The sequence below is a fragment of the Moschus berezovskii genome, chromosome X (genome assembly GCF_049115385.1).
Source record: "Moschus berezovskii isolate FMDL1 chromosome X, NW_MosBer_1.0, whole genome shotgun sequence".
NCBI classification, from domain to species: domain Eukaryota; kingdom Metazoa; phylum Chordata; class Mammalia; order Artiodactyla; family Moschidae; genus Moschus; species Moschus berezovskii.
In genome coordinates, this window is record NC_142488.1 from 44,776,752 (window position 1) to 44,803,133 (window position 26,382).

Sequence of the window (26,382 nt, forward strand, 5' to 3'; positions counted from 1 at the left end):
TTACATTAAAGATAATTATTGATATGTATGATCCTATTAACATTTACTTTATTGTTGTGGGTTTGCTTTTATGTCTTTCTTTCTCTTGTTTCTCCAGTCTAGAGAAATTCATTTAGCATTTGTTGTTAGGGTGGTTTGGTGGTGCTGAATTCTTTTAACTTTTCTTGCCTGTAAAACTTTTGATTTATCCATCAAATTTTAATGAGATCCTTGCTGGGTAGAGTGATCATGTTTGTAGGTTTTTCCTTTCATCACTTTAAGTATATCCTGCTACCACTCCCTATGGTCTGCATAATTTCTGTTGACAAATCAGCTTTTAACCTTATGAGTATTCCCTTGTATGTTATTTATTGCTTTTCACTTGCTTCATTTAATATTTTTTCTTTGTATTTAATTTTTTTAGTCTGATTAATATGTGTCTTGGCATGTTTCTCTTTGGACCTTTCCTGTATGGGACTCTCTAGGCTCTGGGCTTGGGTGACTATTCTTTTTCCCATGTTAGGGAAGTTTTTGAGTATAATATCTTGAAATATTTTCTCATACATTTTCTTTTTCTCTTCTTTTCCTGGGACCCTTATAAATCAAATGTTGGTGTGCTTAATGCTGTTCCAGAGGTCTCTGAGACCGTTTCATTCGTTTTTTTCTGAATTCTGTTCTCCTTCAGTTACTTCCACCACTCCATCTTCTAGCACACATATTTATGTATCCATTCTTCTGCCTCAGTTATTCTGCTATTGGTTCTCTCTAGTTCATTTTTTATTTCAGTTATTGTAATGTTCATTGCTGATTGTTCTTCATTTCTTCTAGGTCCTTGTGAAATATTTGTTGTGTCTTCTCAATTTGTGCCTCAATTCTCTTTATCTGTACCTCCATTCTGAGATTTTGCATTATCTTTACTATTGCTACTCTGAATTATTTTTCAGCTAGATTCTATTGACTCTTCATTTTTTTTGTTGTGTGAGTTTTTACCTTGCTCCTTCATCTTCTGCATGTTTCACTTTCTGATTTTGTTTATCTTGCTTACCATTTTAGGGGGTTTCCTTTCCATAGGCTGCAGGATCGTGGAGTCTGCCCCCAGTGATTGGGGTTGGACCCATGCCTTGAGAAGGCTTCCTGATGAGGGGAATCTGTGCCTGTGTTCTGATGGTGGAGGTGAATTTTGTCCTCTGACAGTGCTGCATCCAATGGTGTGTTTTGAGGTATCTGTGAACTTAGTATGGCTTTAGGCATCCTCTCAGAAAATGGGTGGATTTGTGTTCCTGTTTCCTAGTTGTGAGTGTGAGGCATCCAGTACTCGAGATTGCTTGCCTTTGGGCGGAGCTAGATTTTAATGTTGAGATAAGGGCCTTTGGGAGAGCTCTCACTGATTAATATTCCAGGGAGTCAGGAGTTCTCTGGTTGTCCAACCTCTTGGACTTGGTTCTCCCATTTCAGAGATTCAGGCCCAACCCCTGGGTGAAGCACCAAGACTCTGCAAGCCACACAGCACAGAAGAGAGAGAAAAAGAAAATCATCAAACAAAAAAGCAAAGACAGAAAAATCTCCAAGAGAAATTATAAAGAAAAACCAAACATAAACACAAAAAAAGACTCACATGCACAAAAAGAAGAGAAATAAAGGAAACAAAATGAAAGAGAGAAATCAAACAAACGAAAAACAAACCCATAAATGAAAACAAACACTAAAAACTAAACTAACAAAAACACAAAACCAAGATTAAATCAAGTTCAGAAAGCAAACTAAAAAAGGGGCAAAGACTCCACATATAAATCAAATGCTTTTCTACTATAGGCCTGATCCTACGCTAGTTTTAGAAATTAATCCAATTGTCGGGTTTATAGACATGTAAAAGCTCATTCTGCTTATACAAAAACTCTGTTAGACTTGTGCCATCCTAATGTCCTTAAACCATGGCAACAGTCTGCTTCTAAATTGGAAAATTAAAAACAATACCTGGAAATCAGAGTCAGGGCTATGGGAAATCCAAGATGGCTGCTTGGCTTTTCCCAGCTCCCTGACAAACCTCATTTTTTATTTGATGGGTTAAAGCCTCCCTGGCTATAGGGCCTCCATAATGAAAAATCACGGAATATTAAGTTTTGTAAATTGTTAAATTAAGTTTCTAGTTTTGTTAATGTCTAGTGTTTACTAAGACTCACTGCTGAGACAGTTCCTTGTTACGTGATACTGCTAAAAGATTTAATTAAGTTATTAAAAAGGACACTCTAGGTTAGTTTCTAAGGCTTATCTCAGTAACCAATCTTCAGATAAAGGTCGGATGCTCCATAATGTACAACCAGGAGATTAACACCAGACTATAATCATTTAATGAATGAAGTCAGGTGATTTGGGGTATATCAGGCTTTATCTAATGAAAGTTCTTGACTTATAATTCTTATTTTACTAATAACTGCTAGCTATGGCTATATTATTTTCTATGTCACTTGTTTCACTGAGCCTGTGATATAATGCTGAACTGACAGTTCCATATGAGATCAATAATTGCAATAATGTGACTCTGGGTATGGGAAAAAGCAACAAGAGGAAATATTTTCCTGGACCAGGAGGCTAGTAAGACAGTGGTCCAGAGACTTTTGCTACTTGCAAGGCCTGGTCCAATTTTAGCACACTGAGTGGCCCATCACTTCCCTAGACCTGGGAATGAGCCTTCCCAGCACCGCGGGACACAATGGCCATGAAATGGTGTCACATGATCAGATATGTGGCTATGAAGGGACCCTGTTGACTGGAAGTTGGTACTTGCCAGCTGCCTCTACACGGAGAAGGCAATGGCAAGCCACTCCAGTACTCTTGCCTAGAAAATCCCATGGATGGAGGAGCCTGATAGGCTGCAGTCCGTGGGGTCGCTAAGGGTCAGACATGACTGAGCGACTTCACTTTCACTTTTCACTTTCACACATTGGAGAAGGAAATGGCAACCCACTCCAGTGTTCTTGCCTGGAGAATCCCAGGGACGGGGGAGCGTGGTGTGCTGCCGTCTATGGGGTCACACAGTTGGACATGACTGAAGTGACTTAGCAGCAGCAGCAGCTGCTGCCTCTACAAAGATTACATCATGACCATTGCAAGCTGCTGACCTTCAACACCCCCTGAAAGAAGTTCAGGGTGAAAATCAGGAATGAGGCACTCAGTGCTCTGAAAAAAAAAAAAACAAAACTGGCAGAACAGGCCTTCAGATAGTTAGATCTTTTCAGAAAAAGGTTTTATGAGTTCCAATTCTTCCATCTTCTCATACCTAGAACAACACTGATGTCATTAATGGTGAAATCTGCTTTGGCTATTAAATTTTTTTTTTTTTTTTACAATTAAAAGTCAAAATAGAGTAGCTATGGTTCAGACATCCTGGAAATAACTATTTCCCAGATATCCTTAAAAATGATATTATGGGTGTGATTTCCGATTAGACGCTGTGACCTAATGTAGAACTTAATGCTCCTGTAATGCATTTTTGCTTCTGTACTTTGCTTGCTGATCGTAAAACCAAAGTTACTCTATTTTAAAAAAAGTTTGTTTTTAAGTAAAGATTCCTAAAATTGTTTTTGAAACAATAAAAAAATTTAAAAAAATAAATAAAAATAAAAAAGGGGCAAAGAAAACATAAAAGAGAAACACCAATACAATAAAAAGAAAAAAATAAAAATAAAAACAAGATGAAAACAAAAGGAAAAATACAAAACACCAAAGAAGTAAAGATTAGATAAATATGAAATATAATTAAAAATAAAATAAAAAGCAAAGGAAAAAAAACATGGAAAATGCAATATAATGAAAAAGTACTGCAGAAATAGAATAAAATAAGTTTCTTTAATAAAAGCACACAAAAATTAAAAGTAAATAAAAAAATTGTAAAAGTAGAATAATAATTTAAAGAGAGCAGCAACAGAACAAAGAAGAAATATGTCTATATATGGGAATGAAGTGTGAAAGATAGAGTAATAATAAGAAGAATATTTTCCTGTGTTCTTGCCCCCACAATGAGCTCCAGCCAAGCTGCTTACTCAGGAAGTCCTCCAATATTTCTAGGAATTTCTCTGGACCTGCTGTGGTCACTGTGGGGCCAGCTCAGACTCTGATACGGCCTTACTCCAGGTTGTACTTGCTTCCAAAATTCACAATTACCCCCAAAGTCTGCAGCCTCAAATGTGGGAACCCTTGTTGTTTATTCAGATATTCCATAGATGCAAGGCTTACCAAGCCAACAGAGGGGATTTAATACAGTGCTCTTGCGACTGCATGAACAAATTTCCTTCCTCTTCTCTGCTCATACAGCCCTTGGTGATCAGCTTTGGTTTTGGCCTCACCTCTGTATGCTGCCCTCAGGCATCTGTTCCCCACTGAAAGGGTAACAGGCAGGAAGGCTAGGGGCTCCCAAGTGGAGGAAATAGACTGCAATTGTCGGACTTGTTTTTTCTCTCTTGAGTGACAGGAGGAAACAGAGTGTCAGACATGTTTTTTTTCCTTCACGACTGAGCGACTGAACTGAACTGAACTGTTACAAAATTAAAAGATTTTTTTTAAAATTCTGTGTTGCCATGACGACACGTGAACGTAACTTTTCTCAAACCTTGAGGTAACCAATGCATTTTCTTATGGAAATGTTTTTCTTAAGCTATGTTAATGAACTATGTATTTACTTTAGAATCTGCCTTTCTTCAAGTCAGTTCCATCTAAGACCCAGAACAGATAATGGCTCAACAAACCAATGTTTTACTAATGGAAATATTCTCATAAGTTATGTTAATGAAACTATGTATTTGCTTGGAAACCTGCCTTTCTTCAAGAGTCGTGTTAATTGTTTATGGCCTGGGATGACTCACCTTGTGCCAATGCTATCTCAAAATGCATATTGTGGGTGAGGGGCCTGGTGCCACTCTCAATTTTGAGGCATTTCTTTTCTCTAATTCTGCTGCTGCTGCTAAGTCGCTTCAGTCGTGTCCGACTCTGTGCGACCCCATAGACGGAAGCCCACCAGGCTCCCCCGTCCCTGGGATTCTCCAGGCAAGAACACTGGAGTGGGTTGCCATTTCCTTCTCCAATGCATGAAAGTGAAAAAGTGAAAAGTGAAAGTGAAATCGCTTAGTCGTGTCCGACCCTTAGCGACCCCATGGACTGCAGCCTGCCAGGCTCCTCCGTCCATGGGATTTTCCAGGCAAGAGTACTGGAGTGGGGTGCCATTGCCTTCTCCTTTCTCTAATTAGAAGCATGCTAAAGAATGGTCAAACTACCGCACAATTGCAGTCATCTCACACGCTAGTAAAGTCATGCTCAAAATTCTCCAACTCTCATGTCCATACATGAGCACTGGAAAACCATAGCCTTGACTAGACAGACTTTGGTTGGCAAAGTAATGTCTCTGCTTTTTAATATGCTATCTAGGTTGGTCATAACTTTCCTTCCAAGGAGTCAGTTCAGTCAGTTCAGTCGCTCAGCCGTGTCCGACTGTTTGCAACCCCATGAATCACAGCACGCCAGGCCTCCCTGTCCATCACCAACTCTCGGAGTTCACTCAAACTCATGGGAGTGCCTGTGGTGGCAGAGGTCTGCGAGAAATTGCTACAGCCTGAGGTGGGTCATGTGCTCTCCCAGGGGAGTTGGCCCCGGGTTGTAGTCCCTTTTAAGTGCCAGGCTGTACAGGCTCCCAGGAAGGTGTGGGCAGTGACCTATGCCTGCTCAAAGCTTGATGGCATCTGTGACATCTGTCACTCCCACCTCTGGGGTTTCAGACAGCAGCCATGACTCACACCACCTCTTGACTTTGCCTAGGTGGCGTTCTACCATCTATGAATGGATGGAATTAGAGAGTTCATGACTGGCCTACCCTTCTCCTCTTGTATCCCAAAACAATGATCTCTTGTCCCTCTGGAAAGCCCAGGCTTTTCCTGAACTTCCACAGCTGTGTCATACTAGTCCCCTCAGACCATCTTCATAGGCAGTCAAGACTAGTCCTCTCCTTGGAGTCTGACCTCTGAAGCCTCAGCCTCAGTACTCAGCCTCCACTTGCCCCAGTGGGCATGCAGACAAGCATTTCAGGATGGGGGTGCTGGTTGGCAACAATCTCTGTGCAAAAGTCTCTCCACTGTGCCCTCTGCACACCTGTTGCTGTTCTCTCCTCTGAGGTTCCAAAGTTCCCCACTGAGAGAGTTATGTTTAGGCAGATTGATAGGGAGTGCAGAAACCCCTAAGGAGGAGGTGACAAACTTTTTTCCCCTTTATTCATACGATTCTTTTGCCCTAGTCATGTAGGACATGTTTCTCTTAAGCTCTGTGTTATTATGGAAACAATCTATTTCACCTGAAGGCTAGCTTTCCTTAGGCCCGGAGCTAATGACTACAAACAATCTCAGTCAGGGACATGCTGCTCAGTCAGGGACATGCTGCTCAGATCACATTCTCCCTGGCTAGTCTTGGGCCACGCTGGAATCAAGATTGCCAGGAGAAATATCAATAACCTCAGATATGCAGATGACACCACCCTTCTGGCAGAAAGTGAAGAGGAACTAAAAAGCCTCTTGATGAAAGTGAAAGAGGAGAGTGAAAAAGTTGGCTTGAAGCTCAACATTCAGAAAACAAAGATCATGGACTCTGGTCCCATCACTTCATGGCAAATAAATGGGAAAACAGTGGAAACAGTGTCAGACTTTATTATTTTGGGCTCCAAAATCACTGCAGATGCTGATTGCAGCCATGAAATTAAAAGACGCTTACTCCTTGGAAGGAGAATTATGACCAACCTAGATAGCATATTAAAAAACAGAGACATTACTTTGCCAACCAAGGTCTGTCTAGTCAAGGCTATGGTTTTTACAGTGGTCATGTATGGATGTGAGAGTTGGACTGTGAAGAAACCTGATCACCGAAGAATTGATGCTTTTGAATGGTGGGGTTGGAGAAGACTCTTGAGAGTCCCTTGGACTGCAAGAAGATCCAACCAGTCTACTCCAAAGGAGATCAGTCCTGGGTGTTCCCTGGAAGGACTGATGCTAAAGCTGAAACTCCAATACTTTGGCCACTTCCTGCGAAGAGTTGACTCACTGGAAAAGACTCTGATGCTGGAGGGACTGGGGGCAGGAGGAGAAGGGGACGACAGAGAATGAGATGGCTGGATGGCATCACCGACTCGATGGACGTGAGCTTGAGTGAATTCTGGGAGTTGGTGATGGACAGGGAGGCCTGGCATGCTGTGATTCATGGGGTGGCAAAGAGTCAGACACGACTGAGCAACTGAACTGAACTGAACTGAGTCTTGGGCCAATGTTATCTAATAATGCATGTTATAGGAGACGGTCCAGGTAAAACCACAGTCTTGAGCTCTGGGTTAACCCGTTCCTTCTGGCTAATCTCATGCTAATGTCATCCCAGGATATATGTTATGGGAAAAGGTCTAGAAAAAATTTTCACAAACTTGATGCATTCCTTTTATTTTTCCTCAGCAGCTATCAGAAAAAGTATAAAATACTCTACTTAAACTAGTGATACAGGTGATCTTTCTACCCCTTCTGATGTCTATGTCAGAAGCTTTTTGTATCATTTTTAATAAAATTTCTATTACAAAAATCTCTGGGAAACTGAGACCATGTCTTCGATCCCAGAGTGAAATCTCCTTCAAAGCCCACGAATCCAGAAACATCATTCACCAAATACCATAAGCTAAGCTACTAGCGAGGGGCTTTCTGAGTGTATGGAAATTTTTCCTCCTTCACAGCTCCCTCTTAGAGGCACATGTCCCATCCCAATTCCTTTTTCTCTTTTTCACTTATTTATTTTGTGCTACCCCATTGGGTGGAGATTGGCTTGCATTTTTAGAAGTCTGAGATCTTCTGCCAGCATTCAGTAGGTGTTCTTTAGGAGGTCTTCCACATGCAGATGTGTTTTTGATGTATTTGTTGTGAGGAAGTTGATCTCCACGTCTTACTCCTCTGCTATCTTGAAGATTCCCCCTCAAGTGTTTAATGTTCTAGAACTTTAGGTTCAATTTACCATGCCTTCAAAGGGTTGCACAAGGCATTCAACAATGACCCTCTTTCTGAGCACACAGTTTATACCCAGAGCAAAAATTTCTATTACTATTTTCACTAGCCCCTGAATATTAGCTCCCAGTTTTTTTATATTGTGCAGACTCAGTCAACCCTGTTGATTCTTTTAGTATGTTTAATGAAGACTGTCTGAGGGGAAGATTTATATGCCCTGTCTTATAATTCCAGGTAGGGGAAGCATTCCCCAATGAGACATAATGTCTGTTCCATGATAAAGTTGGGTGAAATAGATGTAATCATTTTATTCAAAGCCCATTTCAATATGGGCTTTCTGGTGGCACAGTGGTAAAGAATCTGCCTGCCAGTACAGGAGATGCAAGAGATCCCTGGGCTGGTGAGTTCCCATGGAGAAGGAAATGGCTACCTACTCTAGTATTCTTGCCTGGAAAATTTCATGAACAGAGGAGCCTGGTAGGCTACAGTCCATGGAGTCACAAAGAGTTGGACATGACTGAATGACTAAGCAGAACTTTCATCTCAATCTTATCAACTTTTATACCTTTAGTTTTCATTAAGAGCCTATCAACAAGCTTTGGTCTCACAAGAAGTCTTAGAAGCTTTCCTTTTTGTCCCCCAGCCACTTTATCTATTTTTATACAAAGGCTTTGGGGTCCTCAAGAGAGGGATTGAATCAAGGGACTCAGGCCCTTTTGTCAATCTTTAATTTGATTAACACAATTTTGTAAATAAATTATAGTTCATTTAAAAATTTTCCATCTTGTTGTGAAGCAGTCTATAGACTTTCCCTCACCTCTTTTTCTGTTAATCAATCTATTTAGCATTAATTTACCAATGATATTTTTAAAATTTTTATTAGAATATAGTTAATTTACCATATTGTTTTATTTTCAGGTATACAACAAAGTGAATCAATTATACATATAAACAAATCCACTCTTTTTTAAAAGATTCTTTTCCTATGTAGGCCATTACAGAGTACTGAGTAGAGTTCCCTGTGCTATGTGCGGGTTATTGTTAGTTATCTATTTTATATATAGTAGTGTGTATATATAAGTCTCAAATTCACAATTTATCCCTCCCCCCAACTTATCACCTGGTAACTACAAGATTGCTTGCTACATCTGTGTCTCTGCCTCTGTTTTGTAAGTTTATTTGTACTCCCCTTTTTTAAGATTCCACATATAAGCAATATCATATGATATTAGCCTTTCTCTGTCTGACTTCCTTCACTCAGTATGAAAATCTCTAGTTCCATTTATGTTGCTGAAAATGGCATTATTTTGTTCTTTTTATGACTGAGTAATATTCTATTGCATGTACCACATCTTTTTTCTCCACATCCTCTCTAGCATTTATTGTGTATAGATTTTTTGATGGTGGCCATTTTATCCTGTGTGAGGTGATACCTTATTGGAGTTTTGATTTGCATTTCTCTAATAATGAGTGATGTTGAGCATCTTTTCATGTGCTTTTTGGTCATCCATATGTCTTTGGAGAAATGTCTATTTAGATCTTCCCTCATTTTTTGATTGGATTTTTTTTTTAATATTGAGCCACATGAGCTGTAATTAACCAATGTTTCTATTAGCATCTGTAAGACACATTAAGGTGAAACCAAAACCACAAGTAAAGCATCCCAAACAATTTTTTCCTTGTTATTGTTGTTTGTTTTAGCCTAAGGTAGTTCTTGGTTAGTTAAGTATGCATGTGAAAATTGAACCATAAAGAAGGCAGAGTGCAAAGAATTGAAGCTTTTGAACTGTGGTGCTGGTGAAGATTCTTTAGAGTCTGTTGGACAGCAAGGATATCAAACCAGTCAGTCCTAAAGGAAATCAACCCTGAATACTCATTGGAAGGACTGATGCTGAAGCTCCAATAATTTGGCCACCTGATACGAACAGTTGACTCACTGGAAGACCCTGATGCTGAGAAAGATTGAAGGCAGCAGGAGAAGAGGGCAGCAGAGGATAAGATGGTTGGATGGCATCACTGATTCAATGAACATGAACTTGGGCAAACTCTGGGAGATGGTGAGGGACAGGGACGCCTGGTGTGCTGTGCTGTCCATGGGATCACAAAGAGTCAGAAATGACTTGGAAACTGAACAATGACAGCAAGGTAGTTCTTAAGTTAGCTGTTACATATTTTTTTATACACTTTCTAATTTGTTTTTATTTTTAAAATAGATACCAATAAAACAGAAAACTCTTTATAAATTTACCAGCTTAAAAGTTTCTCTGATTTAAAGAATCTATCATCTGCTCATTGACAAATGGTATCTTAATATTGACTCAAACCAGTAAGACATGAGGGGCATCCAAACAAGAGAGTACAAAGGAAAATCTAGAAAGTTTCCGAAAATCACAAAATCTAGAAAATGTACTTCTCAAAACAGTCTTAGAAAGAAAAGGTCTCATTGTACAGGCAGATGCATGAAGGTGAAGGTGTGAAAGGCCTCAGAGAATTGTCACAGCCAGCCAAAGACTGCTCATAATCTCAGTCTGTTTGCCAGACTGCCAAATATGCACAATATGTACCTTCTGCATTGCAGTGACAAAGCTTTTCATAGAAAGATCAGTTAGATCTTCTACTGATCAGTTAGAACATCTACATCTAAAGGAAGATCAGTTAGAACATCTGATCAGCTAGAACATCTACATCGAAAAGAAGATTGGTTAGAACATTTACATCTAAAAGACATACAGAGAGAAATTCAAGTTCCCTGTAGAAGGACTTTTGTTCTTTTAAGGTCAAAATTCTGAAAAGACATTTTATCAAACTGGATTTTTTCTAGCTGAACAAGCAAAAAAAATTTTTAAAGTAATTTTAGTATGTCAAAGGAACCCTGATTAGGCTATTTTTAGGTGAGATTTCCTTTAATTCTCAGTTAAGCAAGTTACTGTAAGTATAACATACTATACTTACATATAATATAGTATATAACATAATAAAATATTCCCAGTGTCTCTCAGCTGATGATAACCCACTTGGTGTCTTTCAACTGAGCAAAATCTTCCCAGCATCTTTTGGCTGAGGATTCCCAACTCAGAGGTACTAAAGTACCTCTTCTTGAAACTATGTTTCAAGGAAAATCTACTCATCCAGTGAGGAGTTTAATAATATTGAATAAAACTTAGGATCACCAGCCAATAACAGGAGATCCAAGGCCCAAGAGAAATTCACCCAAATTAATTTGGACTCTCCAAGGAGTTGAGCAGGCACAAGAGGGCCTCTGCTGGTACCAAAGTTTTGATTCCTCATAGAGTTCAGATAAAAGAGAGAAATCTGCTCTGTTTCCCTTTGTGGCTGCCAAAACAGATGACTGAAAAAAAAAAGCACCACCTAGAAGTTGAGAATTATGTTTTATTTGATGGCTTCCTGAATACTACAGCTCAGGATAAAACCTTTCAGATAGTTCTAAGAAACTATTCCAAGGGAGGAGCCAGGTAATATAGGATTTTTTTTTTGCTGAAAAAAATAGCATGTAGTAAAACATTCAAAGATTGTTGCTAATCACAATATAGACATCTCTAGTTAATGATTTTTTTTTCCTTTCCAAAGATGGTAAGATGCAAGAGTCTGGGTTCATGGAAATTACTCCTTTCATATACATCTTAGCTATCTAGGGCCAGTATCCTCTTTATCTCCATCTTGAATTCCCCTCAGAGTGTACTATCAGGGGCAGCTCAGTGACTGATGGCTTGATGGGCAAAACATCTTCTGTTCAAGGGAATGGAAGGCAATATTTTTGTTTATTGAAGTGACAGGCAACAGGTTTGTCCACACAGAGAATGCTCTATGTTTCAAACAAAAGTTTCAAAATAGTTTCAAAATGGAACATGAATTCCTATGTAAGTAAATCTAACAAGGAAGACATTTTATTGATAGCAGTATAGTTAAAAAAAGAGAAATACATAGGTAAGAAATTGATTTATTGAAAGTTAAATTTTCAATACGTTAGGAAATTATTTTTAGAAAACATTTTGCTTTGTTGAGATAGCACTAATACCTGGACCTAAAGCAGTATAACTTTCTTCTTCTTCTTTTTATCACACTCTTAAAACCAAGATTATGGGAATCTACTGACATGGGTTCAAATGCCAATTCTGCTTCTCACTCATAATGGGAGCTTGAGTAAATCATTACACCTTTCTAAGCCTCAATTACCTCACATGTAAAACTAGGTAATGGAACCTGGTTTGGTAAAGTCAATAAGGTTTGAAAGTATATTGAAGTCTTTGAATATTGTTAAGTTTACAGATATAAAGGGAAACCTAAAATTAAGGAATTATTAAATCCATTTTTAGAATCCATAAAATTTGCAAAACCCTAGAATGAAAAGTAGCAAAATTTAGAGTGAAAAGTAGCAAAATTTTAATCTAAATCAGTTCAGTTCAGTTCAGTCGCTCAGTCGTGTCCGACTCTCCACGACCCCATGAATCACAGCACGCCAGGCCTCCCTGTCCATCACCAACTCCCGGAGTTCACTCAAACTCATGTCCACAGAGTCGGTGATGCTATCCAGCCATCTCATTCTCGGTCGTCCCGAGGACAGATTACATTAGAATCAGGATTAGAAAAATATTTATGATTTGGGTTGGGGTTGTAACAAGACAAATATTCAGGTAGAGGTTAAAATAAGACAAATATTCAGATAAATTTTTTTCTAAGTATCAGTACCAATATATGTAGTACAAATACATACCCCTTAGCACAGATATATTTATCTATATGTACATATGTATGAATTCAGTTCAGTTCAGTTCAGTCACTCAGTCAAGTCTGACTCTATGAGACACGATGGACTGCAGCACACCAGGCTTCTCTGTCCATCACCAACTCCCAGAGTCCGCTCAAACTCATGTCCACTGAGTTGGTGATGCCATCCAATCGTCTCATCCTATGTCATCCGCTTCTCCTGCCTTCAATCTTTCACAGCATCAGGGTCATTTCCAATGAGTCAGTTCTTCACATCAGTTGACCAATATATTCAGCTTCAGCATCAGCTCTTACAATGAATGTTCAGGACTGATTTCCTTTAGAAGTGACTGGTTTGATCTCCTTGCAGTCAAAGGGACTCTCAAGAGTCTTCTCCAACACCACAGTTCAAAAGCATCAATTCTTTGGCGCTCAGCTTTCTTTATAGTCCAACTCTCGCATCCGTACATGGCTCCTGGAAAAACCACAGCTTTGACTAGATGGACCTTTATTGGCAAAGCAATGTCTCTGCTTTTTAATATGCTGTTTAGGTTGGTCATAGCTTTTCTTCCAGGAGAAAGCGTCTTTTAATTTCATGGCTGCAGTCACCGTCTGCAGTGATTTTGGAGCCCCCCAAAATAAAGTCTCCCACTGTTACCATTGTTTCCCGAACTATTTGCCATGAAATGATGGGACCAGATGCCATGATCTTAGTTTTACGAATGTTGAGTTTTACACCAATTTTTTCACTTTCCTCTTTCATTTTCATCAAGACACTCTTTAGTTCTTCTTCACTTTCTCCTATAAGGGTGGTGTCATCTATGTATCTAAGGTTATTCATACTTCTGGAAATCTTGATTCCAGCTTTTGCTTCATCCAGCCTGGCATTTCACATGATGTACTCTGCATGTAAGTTAAATTAGCAGGGTAATATTATACAGCCTTGACATACTCCTTTTCCGATTTGGAAACAGTCTGTTGTTCCATGTCCAGTTCTAACTCTTGCTTCTTGACCTGCATACAGATTTCTCAAGAGGCGGGTAAGGTGATCTTGTATTCACACCTCTTTAAGGATTTTCCAGTTTATTGTGATCCACAAAGCCAAAGGCTTTGGCATAGTCAACAAAGCAGATGTTTTTCTGGAACTCCCTTGCTTTTTCAATGATCCAATGGATGGTGGCAATTTGATCTCTGCTTCCTATGGCTTTTCTAAATCCAGCTTGAACATCTGGAATTTTACAGTTCATATACTGTTGAAGCCTCATTTGGAGTATTTTGAGCATTATTTTGCTAGCGTGTGAGACAAGTGAAATTATGCTGTAGTGTGAACATTCTTTGGCACTGCCTTTCTTTGGGATTGGAATGAAAACTGACCTTTTCTAGCCCTGTGGCAACTGCTGAGTTTTCCAAATTTGCTGGCATATTGAGTGAAGCACTTTCACAGCATCTTCTTTTAGGATTTGAAATAACTCAACTGGAATTCCATTGCCACCACTAGCTTTGTTTGGAGTGATTCTTCCTAAGGCCCATTTGACTTTGCATTCTGGGAAGTCTGTTTTCAGGTGAGTGATCACATCATCCTGGTTATGTAGGTCATGAAGATCTTTTTCGTATAGTTCTTCTGTGTATACTTGCCAGGTCTTTTTAATATTTTCTGCTTTACTAAGGTCCATTTTTGTCTTTTATTGTGCCCATCTTTGTGCATGGAAGGTTCCCTTAGTATCTCTCAATTTCTTGAAGAGATCTCTCAGTTCAGTTCAGTTCAGTCTCTCAGTCGTGTCCGACTCTTTCCAACCCCATGAATCACAGCACACCAGGCCTCCCTGTCCATCACCAACACCCGGAGTTCACTCAAACACATATGAATCGAATCGGTGATGCCATCCAGCCATCTCATCCTCTGTCATCACTTTCTCCTCCTGCCCCCAATCCCTCCCAGCATCAGAGTCTTTTCCAATGAGTCACCTCTTCCCATGAAGTGGCCAAAGTATTGGAGTTTCAGCTTTAGCATCGGTCCTTCCAATGAACACCCAGGACCATTCTCTTTTAGGATGGAATGGTTAGATCTCCTTGCAGTCTAAGGGGCTGTCAAGAGTCTTCTCCAACACCACAGTTGAAAACCATCAATTCTTCGATGATCAGCTTTCTTCACAGTCCAACTCTCACATCCATACATGACCACTGGAAAAACCAAAGCCTTGAGTAGACGGACCTTTGTTGGCAAAGTAATGTCTCTGCTTTTTAATATGCTATCTAGGTAGGTCATAACTCTCCTAAGGAGTAAGCGTCTTTTAATTTCATGGCTACAATCAGCATCTGCAGTGACTTTGAAGCCCCCAAAAATAAAGTCTGACACTGTTTCCACTGTTTCGCCATCTATTTCCCATGAAGTGATGGGACCAGATGCCATGATCTTCGTTTTCTGAATGTTGAGCTTCAAGCCAACCTTTTCACTCTCCTCTTTCACTTTCATCAAGAGGCTTTTGAGTTCCTCTTCACTTTCTGCCATAAGGGTCGTGTCATCTGCATATCTGAGGTTATTGATATTTCTCCCGGCAATCTTGATTCCAGCTGGTACTTCTTCCAGCTCAGCATTCCTCATGATGTACTCTGCATATAAGTTAAATAAGCAGGGTGACAATATACAGCCTTGATGTACTCCTTTTCCTATTTGGAACCAGTCTGTTGTTCCATGGTCAGTTCTAACTGTTGCTTCCTGACCTGCGTACAGGTTTCTCAAGAAGCAGGTCAGGTGGTCTGGTATTCTCATCTCTTTCAGAGTTTTACACAGTTTATTGTGATCCACACAGTCAAAGGCTTTGGCATAGTCAATGAAGCAGAAATAGATGTTTTTCTGGAACTCTCTTGCTTTCTCCATGATCCAGCGGATGTTGGGATTTGGATCTCTGGTGCCTCTGCCTTTTCGAAAACCTGCTGGAACATCAGGAGGTTCATGGTTCACATATTGCTGAAGCCTGGCTTGGAGAATTTTGAGCATGACTTTACTAGCGTGTGAGATGAGTGCAATTGTGCAGTAGTTTGAGCATTCTTTGACATTGCCTTTCTTTGGGTTTGGGATGAAGACTGATCTTTTCCAGTCCTGTGGCCACTGCTGAGTTTTCCAAATGTGCTGGCATATTGAGTGCAGCACTTTCACAGCATCATCTTTCAAGATTTGAAATAGCTCAACTGGAATTCCATCACCTCCACTAGCTTTTTTCATAGTGATGCTTTCTAAGGCCCACTTGACTTCACATTCCAAGATGTCTGGCTCTAGGTCAGTGATCACGCCATCATGATTATCTTGGTCGTGAAGATCTTTTATGTACAGTTCTTCTGTGTATTCTTGCCACCTCTTCTTAATATCTTCTGCTGCTGTTAGGTCCATACCATTTCTGTGCTTTATCGGGCCCAGCTTTGCATGAAATATTCCCTTGGTATCTCTAATTTTCTTGAAGAGATCTCTTGTTTTTCCTATTCTGTTGTTTTCCTCTTATTTCTTTGCACTGATCACTGAGAAAGCCTTTCTTATCTCCCTTTGCTATTCTTTGGAACTCTGCATTCAGATGCTTATATCTTTCCTTTTCTCCTTTGCTTTTCGCTTCTCTTCTTTTCACAGCTATTTGTAAGGCCTCCTCAGACAGCCATTTTGCTTTTTTGCATTTCATTTCCATGGGGATGGTCTTGGTCCTGTCTCCTGTACAATGTCACGAACCTCTTTTCACAGTTCATCAGGGACTCTGTCTGTCAGATATATTCCCTTAAATCTATTTCTCACTTCCACTGTATAATTAAAAGGGATTTCATTTAGTTCATACCTGAATGGTCTAGTGGTTTTTCCTTACTTTCTTCAATTTACATCTGAATTTGGCAATGAGGAGTTCATGATCTGAGCCACAGTCAGCTCCTGGTCTTGTTTTTGCTAACTGTATAGAGCTTCTCCATCTTTGGCTGCAAAGAATAGAGTCAGTCTGATTTCGGTGTTGACCATCTGGTGATGTCCATGTGTAGAGTCTTCTCTTGTGTTGTTGGAAGAGGGTGTTTGCTATGACCAGTGCGTTCTCTTGGCAAAAACTCTATTAGCCTTTGCCCTACTTCATTCCGTGCTCCAAGGCCAAATTTGCCTGTTACTCCAGGTGTTTCTTGACTTCCTACTTTTGCATTCCAGTCCCCGATAATGAAAAGGACATCTTTTTTGGGTGTTAGTTCTAAAAGGTTTGTAGGTCTTCTTAGAACCTTCAACTTCGGCTTCTTCAGCATTACTGGTTGGGGCGTAGGCTTGGATTACTGTAATATTGACTTGGAAATGAACAGAGATCATTCTGCCATTTTTGAGATTGCATCCAAGTACTGCATTTCAGACTCTTTTGTTGACCATGATGGCTACTCCATTTCTTCTAAGGGATTCCTGCCCACAGTAGTAGATATAATGATCATCTGAGTTAAAGTCACCCATTCCAGTCCATTTTAGTTCACTGACTCCTAGAATGTCGATGTTCACTCTTGCCATCTCCTGTTTGACCACTTCCAATTTGCCTTGATTCATGGACCTAACATTCCAGGTTCCTATGCAATATTGCTCTTTACAGCATCGGACCTTGCTTCAATCACCAGTCACATCCACAACTGGGTATTTGTTTTGCTTTGGCTCCATCCCTTCATTCTTTCTGGAGTTATTTCTCCACTGATCTCCAGCAGCATACTGGGCACCTACCAACCTGGGGAATTCCTCATTCAGTATCCTATCATTTTGCCTTTTGATACTGTTCATGGGGTTCTCAAGGCAAGTATACTGAAATGGTTTGCCATTCCCTTCTCCAGTGGACCACATTCTGTAGGACTCGTAGTTATGATTAATTACTTAGCCTTCATTATTGGTTATTGGGATAGGGGTTTTGCACTTTTCTGTTTTTGTTCTGTTTAGAAGCTCAGTTCATTGAAGACATATTTGCAGATTGTTTCACCATTGCTTGATACTTTGACTAAGTTGAATTTAATTAAACCTTTCTGTGATTTCAGATTTGTGGTTTGAGAAAGGGCCGATTTGAATCATTGTGTTTATTATAAATGAATGTTGGAGTAAATATGTTGGAAATAGATACTTCATTAAAACCAGATAAAAATAAATTACCTGTTTCATGTCCAGTAGCTCCTGTTTAATAGTACAGTTCTGAGAAACATTTCATTTTTAAAGGGTACATCTGACTAAAATATTATATTTATTGGCTTGTTGCGATAGTAAGGAATGACTCTTCTGATGAACTAGAAGGAACATGTTTACAGTCTATTTACAAGCTATTCAAAATTCTTGTGCTGCCCACCTAAAAATAAGTCCTAAATGTTCACCAAAGCCTCTACTTGTTTTTACTTCACTGGAAATTTGTTGCTCTTTTTACTTGATGCAATAAAACTATACCTCTGAATATTTATTGATACATTTTACTAAAACAGATATGTATTCTTTCTCAATCCAAATTACTGAAATTTTATCAAACACTTAAATGTGAACTCTACTTGGACTGTGCTCTAAACTTGGTGTTTGGTGATCCAGGAACAGGTATCGTATAGGAAGGAAGGGCATGTCCGAGTGGCAACTATAACAGTTTCTGTTGTAGCCTTTTCACATTCCCCAACATTCAGACACATTACTTGCATTTTTCATTTTCCTTTTTTAATTCATTTTACTTCACTTGCCCCATTCTGTTGTCATCCCTACTTGTTTCTTAAGGCCCCTGATGGAATTTATTAAATGGTATTTAGGATTGATGAATTATCAATCCTTTAATGTCCTTTCCAGTATACCATAATTAAGGATGTATTTTGGGCTTCCCAGTTGGCAGTAGTGGTAAGGAACCCAATTGCCAATACAGGAGACATAAGAGATGCATGTTCAATACCTGGGTCAGAAAGAATGCCTGGAGGAGGGCAGGGAAACCCACTCCAGTAATCTTGCCTGGAGAATCCCATGGACAGAGGAGCCTGTCAGGCTACAGTCCATAGGGTCTCAGAGTCAGACACGACTGAAGTGACTTGGCATACACACATGTAAGGAACCATTTAACATTTTTTTAAACTATTTTTATCTGGACAAGCATAGGTTTGAACCACTGTCCTAATTCTTCAATTCAGTGTGCACTGACAGTCTTTCCCCATATCCTTTATACCTCTGACACCACATCACACCTTATAAAATTGGGATCAAAGAAGTCTCATTCTGGGATTGTTATTCAAAGGATAAAAACCCCGATTTTAATACTATTTTACTAATTTCTGCCTTTTAATAGGTAGACTATGGATTTTATTCTGGAAATCACTGATGGTAATATGTTATTGATCAACTAAACAGCATATGGAAGAAAAATCTAATTTTTAAAATAAGCCCTCAAGAGACAGGAAGATGGCGGAGGAATAGGATGGGGCGACCACTTTCTCCCCCACAAATTCAGCAGAGGGATATTTGAACGCTGAGTAAATCCCACAAAACAACTTCTGAATGCCAGCAGAGGATATCAGGCACCCAGAAAAACAACTCATTGTCTTCAAAAGGAGGTAGGAAATAGTATAAAAGATAAAACGAGAGACAAAAGAGGGAGGGACGGAGATACGTCCCAGGAAGGGAGGCTTAAAAAAAAAAGAGAGAAGTTTCCAAACAGCTGGAAACACTCACTGGCGAGTGTGTGGCGAGCCTTGGAACCTCAGAGGGCAACATAACCAGGATAAAAAAGAAATAAATAAATAAAACCCACAGACTAAGTGCCCAGACGTAACTCTCAGCAGAGAAGCAGCGCAATCTCTGCAACTCCCCCACCGCCAATAGCAAGCGGAGGCTGGGCACAGAGGCATGGCAGCATCACTTAGAGTAAGGACTGGGCCTGAACACCCCGAGGGCAATCTGAGGGCACTAACTTAAGACAGCTAAGCAGACTGTGGGGTAGTGACCCCGTGAAAAGGCAAAAACCCTGCGAAAAGGTGAAAAGCCCCAACCTAAGACACCTCCTAGTAAAGTCATGCTCAAAATTCTCCAAGCCAGGCTTCAGCAATACATGAGCCGTGAACTCCCAGATGTTCAAGCAGGTTTTAGAAAAGGCAGAGGAACCAGAGATCCAATTGCCAACATCCGCTGGATCATGGAGAAAGCAAGAGAGTTCCAGAGAAACATCTATTTCTGCTTTATTGACTATGCCAAAGCCTTTGACTGTGTGGATCACAATAAACTGTGGAACATTCTGAAAGAGATGGGAATAGCAGACCACCTGACCTCCCTCTTGAGAAACCTGTATGCAGGTGAGGAAGCAGCAGTTAGAACTGGCCATGGAACAACAAACTGGTTCCAAATAGGAAAAGGAGTATGTCAGGGGTGTATATTGTCATCCTGCTTATTTAACTTATACGCAGAGTACATCATGAGAAACGCTGGGCTGGAAGAAGCACAAGCTGGAATCAAGATTGCCAGGAGAAATATCAATAACCTCAGATATGCAAATGACACCACCCTTATGGCAGAAAGTGAAGAGGAACTAAAAAGCCTCTTGATGAAAGTGAAAGAAGAGTGTGAAAAGGTTGGCTTGAAGCTCAACACTCATAAAACAAAGATCATGGCATCTGGTCCCATCACTTCATGGGAAAGTGGGGAAACAGTGGAAACAGTGTCAGACTTTATTATTTTGGGCTCCAAAATCACTGCAGATGCTGATTGCAGCCATTAAATTAAAAGACGCTTACTCCTTGGAAGGAAAGTTATGACCAACCTAGATAACATAGTAAAAAGCAGAGACAGTACTTTGCCAACCAAGGTCTGTCTAGTCAAGGCTATGGTTTTTCCCGTGGCCATGTATGGATGTGAGAGTTGACTGTGAAGAAAGCTGATCGCCAAAGAATTGATGCTTTTGAACTGTGGTGCTGGAGAAGACTCTTGAGAGTCCCTTGGACTGCAAGGAGATCCAACCAGTCCATTCTAAAGAAGATCAATCCTGGGTGTTCATTGGAAGGACTGATGTTGAAGCTGAAACTCCAATACTTTGGCCACCTCATGCGACGAGTTGACTCACTGGAAAAGTGTCTGATGCTGGGAGGCATTGGGGACTGGAGGAGACGGGGAAAATAGAGAATGAGATGGCTCGATGGCATCACCGACTCGATGGACATGGGTTTGAGTGAACTCCGGGAGTGGGTGATGGACAGGGAGGCCTGTCGTGCTGTGATTCATGGGGTTGCAAAGAGTCGGACATGACTGAGCGACTGAACTGAACTGAAGACATCACCAGACCTGCTCGCAGAACAAAGGACTGAGCAGAGCTAACCTGCTGCAGTTGGCCCAGCCATCATCCCCTGCCGAGAGAGGCAGGGGAGGGCAGCCAGAGCTGGAAGCGGGCAATCGCGGCCCCAGAGAGGCTTCTGTTACCAAGCTGCAGGCAGGCTTCATTGCTAACCAAGAATTCTTGGGTTCGGGCCAGTCGATATCCACCTGAGAAGGTGCGCCGGTTGTACACCCAGAAAACCAAGCGGCAGGGATCGAGGAGGCGATAATTCGCAGCGACTGCACTCACCAAACACCTAGTCACCTGAGCTGCTCGGACCAGGGAAAGGCACAAAACGCAGGCCCAACCAAGTCTGCACCTTTTTGGAGTATCCGAGTACCTGAACCTGAGCTTCTCAGACCTAGGAAGTGCATGCAAACCAGCGCCAGCCTCGGACAGCTCCCAACATGGCAATCTAGAGCCTGAGCAGCATAAACAGGGAAAGCACACATGCCATGAGCGGGAGTAATCCCAGTGTAGCCAAGACAGTGCGAGCACTCCCCACAGACTCCAGTGATATTTGTTAGCAGCGTTCCTCCCTCCTCTCAGCACAACTGGACAGGTGAGCCTATAAAAGTGTCCACCACCACCCCTTTGTGTCAGGATGGGAATTAGACACTGAAGAGACCAGCAAACAGAAGAGCTTAAACAGAAGGAAGTGCCTTGGAAGTGACAGATGGAGAAGTCTTGAGCCTACTGCAAGAATAAGACTGAAAACCAGAGGCAGAGGCTTAAGTCCAAATCCTGAGAACACCAGAGATCTCCTGTTCCAGGGAACATTAATTGATAGGAGCTCATCAAATGCCTCCATGCATCCACTGAAACCAGGCACCACCCAAGGGTCAACAAGTTTCAGAGAAAGACATACCACGCAAATTGGCCAGAAACACAGGAGAATAGCCCTGAACTTCAATATACAGGCTGTCCAAAGCCACTCCAAACCCACTGACATCTCAAACTCATTACTGGACACTTTATTGCACTCCAGAGAGAAGAAATCCAGCGACCCACCAGAACACCGACACAAGCTTCCCTAACCAGGGTACCTTGACAAGCCACCTGTCCAACCCCACACACAGCAAGGAAACTACATAATAAAGAGAACTCCACAAACTGCCAGAAGACGGGAAGGCCACACCAAGCACAGCAATATAAGCAAGATGAAGAGGCAGAGAAATACCCAGCAAGTAAAAGAACAGGATAAATGTCCACCAACACAAACAATAGAGGAAGATATAGGGAATATACCTGATAAAGAATTTCGAAATTTGATAGTGAAATTGATTCAAAATCTTGAAAGCAAAATAGAGTTACAGATAAATAACCAGGAGAAAAGGTTTGAGAAGATGCAAGAAAGGTTTAATAAGGATTTAGAGGAAATAAAAAAGAGTCAATATACAATGAATAATGCAATAGATGATATCAGAAACACTCTGGAGGGAACAAACAGTAGAATAACAGAGGCAGAAGACAGGATAAGTGAGCCAGAAGATAGAATTGTAGAAATAAATGAAACAGAGAGGAAAAAAGAAAAACGAATTAAAAGTAGTAGAATTAGAGACCTCTGGGACAATGTTAAACGCCCCAATATTCGAATCATAGGAGTCCCAGAAGAAGACAAAAAGAAAGACCATGAGAGAATACTTGAGGAGATAATAGTTGAAAATTTCCCTAAAACAGGGAAGGAAATAATCACCCAAGTCCAAGAAACACAGAGAGTCCCTAACAGGATAAACCCAAGTCGAAATACTCCAAGACACATATTGATCAAATTAACAAAGATCAAACACAAAGAACAAATATTAAAATCAGAAAGGGAAAAGAAACAAATAACACACAAGGGGATCCCCATAAGGATAACAGCTGATCTTTCAACAGAAACTCTTCAGGCCAGGAGGGAATGGCAAGACATACTTAAAGTGATGAAAGAAAGTAACCTACAGCCCAGATTACTATACCCAGCAAGGATCTCATTCAGATATGAAGGAGAAATCAAAAGCTTTACAGACAAGCAAAAGCTGAGAGAATTCAGCATCACCAAACCAGCTCTCCAACAAATGCTAAAGGATTTTTTCAAGACAGGAAACACAGAAAAGGTGTATAAACTCGAACCCAAAACAATAAAGAAAATGGCAACGGGATCATACTTATCAATAATTACCTTAAGCATAGATGGGTTGAATCCCCTGACCAAAAGACAAAGGCTGGCTGAATGGATACAAAAACAAGACCCCCACATATGTTGTTTACAGGAGACCAACCTCGAAACGAGGGAAACTTACAGACTGAAAGTGAAGGGCTGGAGAAAGAGAGACCAAAAAAAAGCAGGAGTAGGAATACTCATATCAGATAAAATAGACTTTAAAACAAAGGCTGTGAAAAGAGACAAAGAAGGAAACTACAAAATGATCAAAGGATCAATCCAAGAAGAAGATATAACAATTATAAATATTTATGCACCCAACATAGGAGCACCGCAATATGTAAGACAATTACTAACAAGTATGAAAGGGGAAATTAACAACAACGCAATAATAGTGGGAGACTTTAATAGCCCACTCACACCTATGGATAGATCAACTAAACAGAAAATTAAAAAGGAAACACAAACATTAAATGATACAATAGACCAGTTAGACCTAATTGATCTCTATAGGACATTTCAGCCCAAAACAATGAATTTCACCTTTTTCTCAAGCGCACATGGAACATTTTCCAGGATAGATCACATCCTGGGCCATAAATCTAGCCTTGATAAATTAAAAAAAAAAAAAAAAAAGAAATCATTCCAAGCATCTTTTCTGACCACAATGCAGTAAGATTAGATCTCAATTACAGGAGAAAAACTATAAAAAATGCCAACATATGGAGGCTGAACAACACGCTGCTGAATAACGAACAAATGATAGAAAAAAGCAAAAGAGAAATCAAAATATGCATAGAAATGAATGAAAATGGAAACACAACAACCCAAAACCTCTGGGACACTATAAAAGCAGTGCTAAGGGGAAGGTTAATAGCAATACAGGCACACCCCAAGAAAAAAGAAAAAAGTCAACTAAATAACCTAACTCTCCACCTAAAGCAACTAGAAAAGGAAAAAATGAAGAACCCCAGGGTAAGTAGAAGGAATGAACTCTTAAAAATTAGGGCAGAAATAAATTAAAAAAAAAAAAAAAGAGACCATAGCAAAAATCGACAAAGCCAAAAGGTGGTTCTTTGAGAGGGTAAGTAAAATTGACAAACCACTAGCCAGACTTATCAAGAAACAAAGGGACCAGATTCTATAAAACTCCTAGAGGAGAACGTAGGCAAAACACTCTCCGACATAAATCACAGCAGGATCCTCCAAGACCCACCTCCCAGAATACTGGAAATAAAAGCAAAAATAAAAAAGTGGGACCTAATTAAAATCAAAAGCTTATGCACAGCAAAGGAAAATATAAACAAGGTGAAAAGACAGCCTTCAGAATGGGAGAAAATAATAGCAAATGAAGCAACTGATAAAGGATTAATCTCCAAAATATACAAGCAGCTCCTGCAGCTCAATTCCAGAAAAATAAATGACCCAATCAAAAAATGGGCCAAAGAACTAAACAGACATTTCTCCAAAGAAGACATACAGATGGCTAACAAACACATGATAAATTGCTCAACATCCCTCATAATCAGAGAAATGCAAATCAAAACCACGATGAGATACCATTTCACACCAGTCAGAATGGCTGCTATCCAAAAGTCTACATGGAGAGGGTGTGGAGAAAAGGGAACCCTCTTACACTGTTGGTGGGAATGCAAACTAGTACAGTCACTATGGAGAAGAGTGTGGAGATTCCTCAAAAAAACTGGAAATAGAACTGCCATATGATCCAGCAATCGCACTCCTGGGCATACACACCGAGGAAACCAGAATTGAAAGAGACACATGTACTCCAATGTTCATTGCAGCACTGTTTATAATAGCCAGGACATGGAAGCAACCTAGATGTCCATCTGCAGATGAATGGATAAGAAAGCTTTGGTACATATACACAATGGAGTATTTTTCAGCCATCAAAAAGAATGCATTTGAATCAGTTTTAATGCGGTGGATGAAGTTGGAGCCTATTATACAAAGTGAAGTAAGCCAGAAAGAAAAACATCAATACAGTATACTAACGCATATATATGGAATTAGAAAGATGGTAACCTTAACCCTGTATACGAGACTGCAAAAGAAACATAGGTATATAGAACAGTCTTTGGGACTCTGTGGGAGAGGGCGAAGATGGGATGATTCGGGAGAACGGCATTGTAGCATGTATATTATCATATGTGAAATGAATCACCAGTCCAGTTTCGACGCATGATACAGGATGCTTGGGGCTGGTGCACGGGGATGACCTGGAGAGAGGATATGGGGAAGAGGGAGGTGGGAGGGGGGTTAAAGAAAGGGAACACATGTACACCCGGGGCGAATTCGTGTCAATGTATGGCAAAACCAACCATACATTATATTAATGTAAGGAATTTGCCTCCAATAAAATAAATTTTAAAAAAAGGAAACAAAGGGAGAAGAACCAAATCAATAAAATTAGAAATGAAAATGGAGAGATCACAACAGACAATACAGAAATACAAAGGATCATTAGAGAATACTATCAGCAATTATATGGCAATAAAATGGAAAACTTGGAAGAAATGGACAAATTCTTAGAAAAGTACAACTTTCCAAAACTGAACCAGGAAGAAATAGAAAATCTTAATAGACCCATCACAAGCACAGAAATAGAAGCTGTAATCAGAAATCTTCCAGCAAACAAAAGCTGAGGTCCAGACGGCTTCATAGCTGAATTCTACGAAAATTTTAGAGAAGAGCTACCACCTATCCTACTCAAATTCTTCCAGAAAATTCCTGAGGAAGGGAAACTCCCAAACTCATTCTATGAGGCCACCATCACCCTAATCCCAAAACCTGGTAAAGATCCCACAAAAAAAGAAAACTACAGGCCAATTTCACTGAAGAACATAGATGCAAAAATCCTTAACAAAATTCTAGCAATCAGAATCCAACAACACATTAACAAGATCATACATCATGACCAAGTGGCCTTTATCCCAGGAATGCAAGGATTCATCAATATCTGCAAATCAATCAATGTAATGCACCACATTAACAAACTGAAAAATAAAAATCATATGATTATCTCAATAGATATAGAGAAAGCCTTCCACAAAATTCAACATCCATTTATGATAAAATCCCTCCAGAAGTTGGGAATAGAAGGAACATACCTCAACACAATAAATGCTATATATGACAAACCCACAGCAAATATTATCCTCAATGGTGAAAACCTGAAAGCATTTGCCCAAAAGTCCGGAACAAGATA

At 40.1% G+C, this 26,382-nt stretch overlaps 1 protein-coding gene across 3 annotated transcripts in view; it reads left to right on the plus strand.

Annotated features, from left to right (window-relative positions):
- The window catches only part of LOC129564277 (zinc finger X-linked protein ZXDB-like), a 108,479-nt gene that overhangs the window by 59,497 nt on the left and 22,600 nt on the right, over positions 1-26,382 (plus strand). The window contains exon 3 of one of the 3 annotated variants that reach the window (XR_008687463.2): positions 1,435-25,874. The exons of 1 other annotated variant lie outside the window; for it this stretch is intronic. The gene's annotated coding sequence lies outside the window, so the exon portion shown is untranslated. Of the gene's footprint in view, positions 1-1,434; positions 25,875-26,382 lie in introns of those variants that run through there. One more of the 3 variants, XR_008687462.2, reaches the window with a different exon arrangement.